Source organism: Thalassophryne amazonica, chromosome 8, assembly GCF_902500255.1.
Source record: "Thalassophryne amazonica chromosome 8, fThaAma1.1, whole genome shotgun sequence".
NCBI lineage: Eukaryota > Metazoa > Chordata > Actinopteri > Batrachoidiformes > Batrachoididae > Thalassophryne > Thalassophryne amazonica.
In genome coordinates this window covers 39,377,359-39,390,600 of record NC_047110.1, presented here as the reverse complement: position 1 = coordinate 39,390,600, position 13,242 = coordinate 39,377,359, and positions in this window count along the sequence as shown.

Here is a 13,242-nt window from a genome sequence, read left to right as displayed (position 1 = left end):
GCTGCCTTAACGTCTGCTTGTGTCCAAGTTCGGTACACAAGAATAGTTTTTGGTCCTGACGTATGTGGATTTGCCACATGAATCATTGGATAGACTCCTGATCCACCTGGTTCCTGATCAGCTGGTGGGGCTGATGGTCCAGGTTGATTTTCTTCATCTTTTGGTGTTTTGGATCGTGTTCTCATGACGTGTTGTGTAGGGTCTACATATGATGGGGGTTGTCCCTGTGGTAAATCTGGATAGAGTTTATTCTCCTTTATTTCAGCTCCTGGCTGACTGTGTTTTGTAGTATCCAATTTTACTACCATTTCTACTTTTGGAGCCGCAGGCCCTGTCTCATTATCTTCTTGTCTGTGAAACATCACGTTCCCCTGCTCCTTCTTATCATTTACTGTTTCTTTCTGTCTTTCCTTTGCTTCTCTAAGGCCCTTCTTTCGTTTCTCAACTTCTCTTTCCCATGCTACAATTTCACCTTGACCTTCTTTTTCTTTCTTTTTCTCACTTGTTCCACACTTTTTCTCAATACTGTTCTTTAGTTTAGTTAATGACTCTTTCTGCAGGCGTCCATCAAATCCATGATCTTTTATCCACTTATCTAAGTGTTTTGTTGAATTTGGATCAATTTTATTCATGTATATCCAATCTTTTGTTTTTAGATCGTCTTGGGACTTAGGTCTCTCATTTTTACTGTTAGATTTTCCCATTTTGTGTTTTCAGAACGTTTTAGACCAGTGATGGTTTTGCCCCTACAGGGTCCTAATCCACTGGTGTTGTTACAATCACAGGGTAGTAATCAACTATTCTGAGAAGTGCGTTCCCTTTCGCCACCCCGGAGGGCACGGGAAGGCCTTGCCTTTGCTTCTTCTCAAAACTTACTACTTACTTTCCTGTGAGATTTTCATAGAGGGGAGTCGAAGTGACTCCACACTCTCACTCAGTCACTTTTATTACACTCACACACAGTTATTTTATTTACACAAATACATAGAAACACTTTTAATAACCGTACGCGTATTCTTAGGTCAGGGGAGCTCGCCCTCCCGTGGAATTTAACTAATGTCCTGCATTAGGGGACTCCACCATCCCTGCGAGGTTTAACTGCCTTTTCACTGTGCACTTATTTCCTTGCTTAACCATGACTTTCTGTCACTATTTCACTATTCACAACAACAATTTTATCAGAATCAAATTCTATACTCACACTCCGTCGGTCTCTTTCCTTCTCGGTGATCCCGTCAACCTTTCAGATTCCAGCCAACGGATTGAGCCAGTCCCGTCAAAGGGTCTGAGTTACCTTGGCCAAGGATTTCTCTGGTGTCGATCACGCTCGCTGGAACCATCAGGTCTGTTGGGACCCCGGACGAGCCCCCAGTCTTTGTCGGGTTTAGAATACCTTTTGCTTTGAGGAAGAGACAACCAGGCAATAAAACAAGTGAGAAATAGAATTCAATTTAAGCTCGCGAGGAGTGCAGTCAGGCTGTACACCAAAGCTACACTAAAGTCTGGCCTGCGCTCCCGCTCTTTTTATTTAGGACTTCCCTACATACATGGGCGGTACAGCTCCTGAGGGGAAGAGTGATAGCGCGTGAGCTGTTGCCGCAGAACTGCTGATTGCATAATACATTCAAGATGTTCAGAACCTTTTTTAATCTTGGGCTCGGTTAAGATGTGTTTAAGACATCTAACGATTAATCACACTTCTTCTGACAAAAGGACTGATGTATCACAATCACACTGTGGTTGGAACATTCAATTCTCTATTGCAGAAACACGTCATGTCACATATCTTAAGTAACCTTCACCCATCACATAAGTACAATACTCTTTATCAGAGCAGAGAGAACTACATTCTACCAGAGCAGGGAACACAAAACATGCATGATAAAATAAAACAGTGTATCTACAGAATAACTCCAACAACTCCGAAGGCATCATTGATGGAATCACTCAAGTATCTCCAGGTGGTGACAATAGGTTGCCCAAGTCTCAGGTCTGTTCAGCAGGGGTGGCATGACAATGGCTTTGTAGATGAAGATCTCTGTTTTTGAAAATGGGTGCTAATCCAGCTGAAGGCACTCCTGGTCATGTTTCTATGTTAGGTTTTTGATTGCCATTGTTATGGTTCGGGCATTAGTGAAAGGCGAACCCAAAAGCAGAGAGCAGAAAGCAAGAATTTAGAACATGGACTTATTTACAAGGGATTATTTACAAAGGAAGAAATGTGCAGAAGACTGCCTACGCATGGAGACCGGCCCGCACAGTGATGGAACCAGGGGAACCACAGTCCTGATAACTTCAGCCCAGATGAGATGGATCCGGAGCCAGGTGGCCGCCTGCAAGCTGTCAATGGGGTCTGGAGAAGATACACAGGTGAGTGAGTGCTGAGCTGAATCAATTCTACGAGTATATAATCACAGTGAATTAGTAACAGATTGTATTAGCTGAATCCAGTATGCTGAAGAGAGCTGAAGCTGTGGAAACAAGCTGAAGCTAAGAAACGCGGCAAGAAAAAACACAGAGCTAGGAAAAACTCTGACAGGCTGCAGGACAAAAATACTGAATGCCAGTTAGAAGCACAGGAGCTCAGAATTAACCAGAATAAACACTGCGTAGGAATGCACAAAGAGAGGCCAGTTACCGTGGAAGGTACGCTGAGTTTCTGGTGAAGATGGAGTGAAGAGCCAGGGTTCATATGCAGGTGCTGATGAGGTGCTGAGGATCAGGTGTGTCGATCAGCTTGAAGTGCGCCTCCTGTGCAGAGGAGAGAGAAACAGAAGCAGCAGCAGGAACAGGCAGCCCACAACAGCCAACTTAAAAACATGACTGCAAATCCTACTGTGTGATTGGTGACCTTTGACTGGGGTGACCAGGATCAAAGGTCAGCAATCACAGAGTAGGTTTTGCAGTGTTATATTGCAACCCCAATTCCAATGAAGTTGGGATGTTGTGTGAAATGTAAATAAAAACAGAATACAATGATTTGCAAATCCTCTTCAACCTATATTCAATTGAATACACCACAAAGACAAGATATTTAATGTTCAAACTGATAAGATATTTGCTCATTTGAAATGGATGTATGCAACATATTTCAAAAAAGCTGGGACAGTGGCAACAAAAGACTAGGAAAGTTGATGAATGCTCACAGAACACCTGTTTGGAACATTCCACAGGTGCACATGGTAATTGGAAACAGGTGAGTGTCATGATTGGGTACAAAAGAAGCATCTCCAAAAGGCTCAGCCATTCACAAGTAAAGATGTGCCACGGATCACCAATTTGTGAACAACTGTGTGAAAAAATACAGTTTAAGAACAGTGTTTCTCAACGTTCAGTTGCAAAGAATTTAGAGATTCTATCATCTACAGTCCATAATATAATCAGAAAATTCAGAGAATCTGGAGAACTTTCTACAGATAAGCGGCAAGGCTGAAAACCAACATTAAATGCCCAAAACCTTTGATCCCTCGGGTGGCACTGCATTAAAAACTGACATCGTGTCAAGGATCTTACCATGTGAGCTCAGGACCACTTCAGAAAACCATTATCAGTTAACACAGTTTGTCGCTACATCTACAAGTGCAACTTAAAACTCTACCATTGAAAGCCATCAAGGGCGTAGGTTTGGTCTCAGCTTTGGTAGGGACAATACCCCCCGGCCCACCTGCCCACCACCACCACCCCCTAACCCACTCATACCATTAGACGCACAAGTACAGCATAATACATAACATATGACGACATAATGCTGAATAATTTAACACTTTATTTACATTATTAAGTGTGTAGGCAAACAAACAAATAGCTTAAATAACAAAATTGCACCCAAAATCACTAATCTATTCTATAGGCCTACACCTGAGAGAACAAGACAACAAAAAAATACTTGTGGAGCTAACAAAAAAAAAAAAAGTTTTTGCAACCAAGATGTATAATCTATTCTCTTCATCAATAATGCAGTTGTAGGTATCTGGCAACCTAATTTGCCAAAAAAAAAAAAAAAAGATTTCCAATGATATATATGGTGTATTACGGTAAACGTAAGCCTGTGATGTCATAACGCAAAGGAAAAACACGGAAGTTTCACACTAGTGCGCTGCTGAAAAAAAAAAAAAAAACTAGTGCGCCGCTGATTCTCATTACAGTAAGTTCTCATATAAGCCCTCACTCTGAAAAATTTGACAGCAAGCCAAGAACCCGTTCTTTCCAACAGTGCGTTCGGTGACTTTTGAAACAAGGGAAAGCATGAAAAAGAGCGCAAAAGTGACAGAAAAGTACAGAGACAGACAGCAAACATAAATGTAGTAATTTTTGAGGAAAAGGCAGGATGTTAGTGTCATTTGTGAAGGTGTGTGTGCGTGTTTGTGTGGGTGTGCAGTTTATTGTAAGTGTGGCGCACAGCATTGTTCGCAAGCCCTCCACCCCGCCCTTCTTGTTTTTCTGCACCGGAGCAGTGTTGCCAGATATGAAATATGAAACTATCGTACCAAAACCTCAAAATGATCGTATTTTGGGAGAAATTATCGTACACAAACAAAACGCATACAACGTAGCTATTTTAGCTTTTTTTTTTTTAATTTACAAAGAATTTTATGTCACATTTTTAAACAGTAATTATAGTAATGGGGAAACTATGGCACAAAAACAACGCAAATGCACTACCAGACTAGAAACATTTTTTTTTTCTGTGAAGGGACACAAACGTGTTAATTACCAGACTAGAAAGAGTCGAATTCAACCTCGAGGTCGCTGTTGTCATCTGATGCCATGGCCACTTGTGCAGATTTTGTTGAACACAGAAAAAATGTTGACACCTCCATAAGGAACTTGAACTTTTTTTTATTTTTCTTGTATATCTCTTTGCTCTTGTGTTTTGTTCGTTTGTTATTGCATTTGTTGAAATAAAGTTTCGAAAAAAAAGATGGTTGGGGAATCTTCCTGTCACGGCAGAGATTGGATGGAACTCATTACTCTGTATGAGAGGGGGCGGGCTTTCAAATGACGGTCGGCCAAAGCCAGCAGCAGCCCTGTGTGTGGTGTGTCTTTGATGCCGACTGAGTGCAACGCCTGCAAAATGATTCTTGGGTGTCAGAGAGAGATGTGTGTTTGGCCAACCAACTGAAATTATCGTACATATTGGATTTTTTCCCATTATTGATCGTACATCGTACAGAGGGCACAACTATCGTACAAATACGATAATTATCGTACATCTGGCAACACTGCACCGGAGCCACCCATCCTCTGTGCTCCGGGACCTCCCACTTTACAAATGAAGCACTGCCTGCCACGAGATGCACTTTGTTTACGTCCATGTGAGAAGAACGTGAGCTAATGAAATTGCAACATGGGTAACCCTGTCACTCTGGCACGTCGAAAACACAAAACATGATGACTAAAATTATAGTATCGAGTTCGCAAAAAAATAGTGAATGATTTTGTTATATAAACAAAAATGCTAAATATTGGTAGGGACTATTTTGCCATCCCAAAATATTGGTTGTGACTTGTCCCTATGGTCCATATGCAAACCTATGCCCCTGAAAGCCATACATCAACAACATCCAGAAATGCCACCGCCTTCTCTGGGCCTGAGCTTATTTGAGAGAGACAGATGCAAAGTGTAAAAAGTGTGCTGTGGTCTGATGAGTCCACATTTCAAGTTGTTTTTGGAAATCATGGGCGTCATGACCTCTGGACAAAAGAGGAAAAAGACCATCCAGATTGTTACCAGCACAAAGTTCAAAGGTCAGCATCTGAGATGGTATGGGGGTGTGTTAGTGCCCATGGCGTGGGTAACTTACACATCTGTGATGGCACCATCAATGTTGAAAGGTACATCCAGGTTTTGGAGCAACACATGATGCCATCCAAGCAACATCTTTTTCAGGGACGTCCCTGCTTATTTCAGCAAGACAATGCCAAGCCACATTCTGCACGTGTTACAACAGCGTGGCTTCGTAGTAAAAGAGTGTGGGTACTAAACTGACCTGCCTGCAGTCCAGACCTGTCGCCCATTGAAAATGTGTGGCGCATTATGAAGCACAAAATATGACAATGGAGACCGTGGACTGTTGAACAACTGAAGTCATACATCAAGCAAGAATGGGAAAGAATTCCACCTACAAAGCTTTAGCAATTAGTGCCCTCAGTTCCCAAACGCTTATTGAGTGTTGTTAGAAGGAAAGGTGATGTAACACAGTGGTAAACATACCTCTGTCCCAGCTTTTTTTGAAACATGTTGCAGGTATCCATTTCAAAATGAGCAAATATTTGCACAAAAACAATGAAGTTTATCAGTTTGAACATTAAATATCTCGTATTTGTGGTGTATTCAATTGAATATTGGTTGAAAAGGATTTGCAAATCACTGTATTCTGTTTTTAATTTACATTTTACACAACGTCCCAACTTCATTGGAATTGGGGTTGTACCACTGCATCAACTGTATACAGTCCCATTTAAAAAATAGTAGTAGTATAAAACAACTAATTGTTTACATTTTGTCTAGTCGTATTGATCAACTTTGACAGTCTACCAGAGTTGTTTTAACACTTGCTGAAGTGTTAATTGCAGCAAATGCTTCCTCTTAGAGCTTGCAAGGTAAACTTGCAAGCTCTAAGAAGATGTTAACAGTTTGTTTTTATTGTCATGCAAAATAAACATAGACAGTTATACAACACAATTAAATTTTTTCTCTGTTCATTCTCCCTAGGAATGCAAGGGAAAAAACCTCCTCATTATTAAAGTAAAGAATACATTATGTATACACAGAGTGAAGAATATATTATATACCCTCCCAAATTTAAAAGGAAATCGATCAAAACAAAGTCGGCAGTGGTTTCCTCTGTACCCATTCTGTAAAGTATCAGGTTGTCCATTGTTAAAGTGGAGACAACCAAACCAGCCAAAGCACTGAGACTCTGAATTATGAGATTAATATTTATTGAGTGCATTTCATTTAGGCCTCACTCATCTCATGCATATGCACTGAAGAACACAGTCACTCTCCTTCCACCCTGCTGCTTGCTTTAAAAGCTGAAGAGAGATTAGACTGTGAGAGAGCCAACGCTCTGCATTAGTGTTCTTGTTCAACGGCCCAAAGGTGAAATGAAAAATAACCCTGTGGTCCTAATCCTGAAGACACTCAACACGCTCTTATTTGTCCTCCCAGGCTGCACTCCATTTGGCTTCCCCTGCTACTATGGTGACTGACAGCTATAAAATCATTAGTATATTTGTTGGAAAGCAGCATGGACTATTAGTGCAGGTCGGGCATCAGAAATACATTAAACACAACGTGCAACCACAACTAGACAAACATCTGGTCCCCTTTTGAACTCTTCTCATGTTTTGCTGTGATTACCACCATAACTCTTCTTTTAACACTGCTGTCATGATGAAAACGAATGAGTTTAGTGCAAGAAAAACACCGAAGTGATGTGAAATCCCCTCAATATGGGATGCCAATGACAAGTGTTGCTAGAAACCAGGCTGGCTGCCAACAAACCATCGCTAATCCCTCAGGGCTGTTAAGAGTAAGAAGTGCACGTGTGTGTTCTTGCCTGTGTTATTATGCACACATTGAATGTGTCGCATTTCCAGTTCATGAATTTACACTTCCCTCCTGTGATCCACTGTACTACGAAGAGTCAAGTCATCTTGTTAAAAGTGAAAAGAGCATTAAAGAGCTCCAGCCACCTGGTACAGGCGGGGGAAAAAAACATTTTGTGGTAGCATTAACAAGATTTACAATGTGACCTTAAAGTGTCCCTGCCACGCCATGACATTTTTACATATTCTTGAACAGTTAAAAAAGCTTTTTCCACATGTTGTCTTTGTTTTGTTTTTTTTACCATAAAATGACACTGAACAAGGATTTAGACGTTTCGTTACCCATCTGAGAATTTGTATTTACCTCCTCTGAGTTGATGTACTTTATTGCTGCGATGGATGTGACGTCATGCGAGTAAATGTGTAGAAGTGATGCTCTGTTTACCACTACGGCAGATGCGGACAGCGAAGGCATAGTGAGCAATTATAGCGAAGATTTAAATGACATATCGATTGTTTTGGAAGAAGATGAGGAAGTTTCTGATGAACGAAGCGATGGTGAAAATAATGAGCCGTATATGTTTGAGCCATAAGCAACAGAAGACGAGGATTAAGCGCAGCTGTCAGGGGATGACAACAACAACAGCGAAGGCACTGTGGAGGAGGATATAAGCCGCTTACAAAACACAGAATGGTTTGTTCACTCACCACCTTTTCTTACAAATGATCATTTATTCCTGGATAATAGAAAGTTCCACCTGCATTTTGATCAATTTGTTCCTGGACTGTGGTGTGTTTGTGTATGAAAAAATTATTTCAGCAGCACAGCGTGCTTAAATTCAGGAGTTTGTTCTAAAATCACTGAAAATAAAGTTTCTGTACATCCTGTATATATTGAATCATTTATAAGTCAGTTTCTTGTGATTGCTAATTCTTCACATTTTATTCAAAGCAAATGACTGCAAATCTTTATCTGAAAAGCTGTAGACCCACATGGGATGGAGGGAAAAAGATTTCTAAATAAAACAAAATTTTACTTCTATATCTGTTGTCAAAATTTATCAGGCATAATATTGTAGAAAAATGTTTATGCTAAATAGAGACTTTCCTGTCTAAAATACACATACAGAACATCTGTAATCAAATTGTATCACGTCTAATCTACTTTGAATGAACAGATGTCTGAACAAAAAACAGGCTGTTCAGTTTACATCCATATGTATATATGGAAAACACAAAAATGTCAATGTTCTGGTTTTTTTTTTTTTTCAGGTCCTCATGTGAACATAGTCAGCCGATGCCACTCGTGATCAAGTCTCGCTGTTGCAGAGACAGTTCTGCAGTCTTGGCAGAGATGCAATGTGGTGGTGAAAATCCTCAATGTGTCACACAACTGGCTAATTTCTCGATTGTGTGTTTGGATGCAGATGTCCTCAGAGTGGCACACTATGAAATAGTTAGAAAGTTTCTTTTACATGGTTTATAGAAAAAAGTAAAAAATATTCAAATACAAAAAGAATGAACAGTTGTTTTGAACATCAATCCATGCTATTTTTTTGTTCCAGAAAGTATCGTCATATTGCATATCGCCAATTTGTGCGGTTGTGCTGGGGACACTTGGAAAGGCACAGAAGGGTGCCACTACCAAAATATCACCATCATCCAATTACACTGGCTTCCAGTTTCCTCCTCTGGAGTGAGGGGTTGGGCTCATCGGTGGTACCTGGTCCCCTTGGCAGCATCAGCCTCAGCTTTGTCCGTTCACGTTGGCTGTTCATTGGAGGAGGATTATTGGTGGGGATTTCTAGTTGGTTTGGTGTTTTGCAGATCTGAAGAACCTCTTTTGCTGTCACTCATATAGACTGAATAAAATGTTTTTTTTTAACAAATTGTAAAACACTTCTCATTTGAATGAAACAATGTTAAATTTATGTGAAATTGTATTTTTATTTATTTTATCATGCTATATAAAAATATACAAATAACAATCTGTTTTTTTTTTTGTTTTGTTTTGTTTTTTTTTTTTTTTTCCACATATCACATGTTGGATATGTGGCTAACTTTCTCACTGTGAATCCTCCTCTTTTCCACTAAGGAAAGTATATTCTGAACCGTGGTCTCTCTTGCTTTGTCTGCTTTTGTTGTCTCCCTGCATTTTCATTAAAACAAAGGGTTGCCACCAAAGTCCTAAAACAGAAGTTAAAACAAAATTAATAAAAAAAATAGTTTATATACATGAAAAAATGCTGTTTGAAAGTGAGGGTATTATTGAGATAACAAAGACAACTTACATGCAAAGCTGACCCCACCTGCAAAGAATGAGAGGTCTATAATTTTTATCGCAGGTACCCTTCAACTATGAGAGACAGAATCTTAAAAAAAATCACACTATGATTTTTAAATTTGCATTTTATTGCATGAAATATGTATTTGATAACCTACCAACGAGCAACAACTCTGGCTCTCACAGACCTGTTAGTTTTTCTTTAAGATGCCTTCCTATTCTTTACCTTTATTAATTGCACCTATATGAACTAATTTCCTGTAAAAACACACACAATCACATTCCAAACTATCCACTATGGCCAAGACCAAAGAGCTGTCTAAGGACACCAGGAACAAAATTGTAGCCCTATACAAGGCTGGGATGGACTACAGAACAACAGGCAAACAGCTTGGCAGAAGACAACAACTGTTGGTGCAATTATTAGAAAATGGAAGAAACACAAGATGACTGTCAGTCTTCCTCAGTCTGGGGCTCCATGCAAGACCTCACCTCATTTGGTAAGGATGATTCTGAGAATGGTCAGAAATCAGCCCAGAACTACACAGGGGGACCTGGTCAATGACCTGAAGAGAGCTGGGACCACAGTCGCAAAGATTACATTAGTAACACACAACGCCGTCATGGTTTAAAATCCTGCAGGGCAGCAAGGTCCCCCTGCTCAAGTCAACACATGTCCAGGTCCATTTGAAATTTGCTAGTGACCATCTGGATGATCCAGAGCAGGCATGGGAGAAGGTCATGTGGTCAAATGAGACCAAAATAGAGCTTTTTGGTATCAACTCCACTCGCCATGTTTAAAGGATGAGAACAACCCCAAGAAAACCATCCCAACCGTGAAGCATGGGGGAAGAAACATCATACTTTGGGGGTGCTTTTTTGCAAAGGGGACAGGACAACTGCACTGTATGAATGAATGAAAACTGTTTATTTCGAACATTTGATACAACAACAATTACAAGATAGATCAGTGAAAACAACAACAAAAAAGTTCCTACTGTGTACCCAACATGTCCGAACAGGGGTAGGGTGAAGCATTAGCTTATTTATCCCTACCCCTTCTTCCCCACAACCAGTAATACCCTTTGCCACATATACACATAGATTCCTACACACCTAAACCGATATATATATATATATATATATATATATATATATATATATATATATATATATACATATATATACAAACATAAATATACACCTACACATACCTACTTACATACAAAATACTATATATTTACAAGCCGAAGCAAAAAACAAAAACACCCTAACCCTCATTACCCTTCCTCCTCCCTATACCTAGAAAAAAACATATTTTTGTACCGCTGTTTGAACTGGTTCATGCTTGGACATTGCTTGAGCCCCACTCCCAATCTGTTCCACATCCTCACCCCACAGACAGAAATACAGAAACCTTTTAATGTTGTTCGTTCCCACTGATGCTTTAAATTAAATTTCCCCCTCAGACTGCAATCCCCTGATCTGTTAAAAAACATATTTTTAATATTTGCTGGAAGTAAATTGTTTATTGCTTTATACACGATTTGTACTGTTTGAAAATGAACCAAGTCTGTGAATTTTAAGATTTTGGATTGTAAAAATAGTGGATTTGTATGATCTCTATAGCCAGTATTATGAATGATTCTTATAGCTCTTTTCTGCATTACTGATAGTGATTGTGTTGTACCTTTATAAGTATTACCCCATACCTCTGCATAGTATTGTAAATATGGTAAAACCAGTGAGCAGTAAAGAATGCGGAGTGAGTTATGGTCCAGAATATGTTTCGCTTTGTTTAGAACTGAAATGCTTCTTGACAGTTTACTTTGTATATGTTTTATATGAGTCTTCCAGTTTATCTTTTATCACCCCCAGAAACTTATTTTCATGTACCCTTTCAATCTCTACCCCCTCGACTTGTAACTGAACCTGTATGTCTGTATTACAATAGCCAAATAACATGTATTTTGTTTTACTTAAGTTTAATGATAATTTGTTTCTGTCAAACCATATTTTCAATTTTCCCATTTCTATACTGATCCTCCTCAGTAACTCCTGCAAATCCCCCCCTGAACAAAAAATGCTTGTGTCATCTGCAAATAATACTAATTTTAATATTTTGGAAACATTGACAATATCATTTATATAAATTAGAAACAGTTTTGGACCCAATACTGACCCCTGTGGGACGCCACAAGCATTGTCCAAGCATGATGATGTATATTCCCCCAACTTCACAAACTGTTTTCTGTTACTTAAGTAGCTTCTCACCCAGTGCAACACCAACCCCCTAATCCCATACTGTTCAAGTTTATTGATTAATATGTCATGACTGATTGTATCAAAAGCCTTTTTTAGGTCTATAAATATTCCAACTGAATGTAATTTGTGGTCTATGGCGTTTGTAATCTCCTCAACTGATTCTACTAATGCAAGTGATGTTGAACTATGTGCTCTGAATCCATATTGACTATCAGTAAGTAATTTATATTTATTTATGAATTTGTCTAATCTATTATTGAATAACTTTTCTAATAATTTGGAAAATTGTGGAAGCAAAGAAACAGGTCTATAATGTGTGAAGTGGTGTCTATCCCCAGTCTTATACAGCGGCACAACCTTAGCTATTTTCATTTGATTGGGAAATTTACTGGTTTGAAATGATAAGTTACAGATGTATGTTAATGGTTCTACAATCCATTCAATGACCTGTTTTACCACCACCATATCAATTTCATTTAAATCGGTAGATGTTTTATATTTACAATTATTCACAATGTCTATAATTTCTTTTCCATCCACTGCTGTGAGGAACATTGAACAGGGATTTCTTTCTATGAGATTATTATCCCAATCCTCAGGTTGGGAATCGGGAATTTTTTCTGCCAAGCTTGGTCCAACATTTACAAAAAAATTATTAAAACCGTTGACTACCTCATCCTTATTTTCCTTCTTGACATTATTATCAATGAAATGCTGAGGGTAACTCTGTTTTTTATTACCATTTTTGATAATGCTATTTAATATATCCCATATTCCTTTAATATTGTTTTTGTTATTATATAATATGTTACTATAATATTCCTTCCTACATACCCGTATAATATTAGTTAATCTATTTTTGTATTTCTTATATCTAGTTTCTGCCTCTTTAGTCTTTAGTTTTATGAATTCTCTATACAGTGTATTTTTCTTATTACATGCATTTCGTAACCCTTTCGTCATCCATGGTCAAGCTTGGATTTTTTGGTTTCTGTAGTCTTGTTTAATTGGACAATTTTTATCATATAATGATGTAAATATTTGTAAAAAAGTTTCATATGCACTATCAACATCACTTTCACTGTATACCTTTTCCCAGTTTTGCTCCTGTAAATCCTTCTTTAGTGTGTTCATGTTTT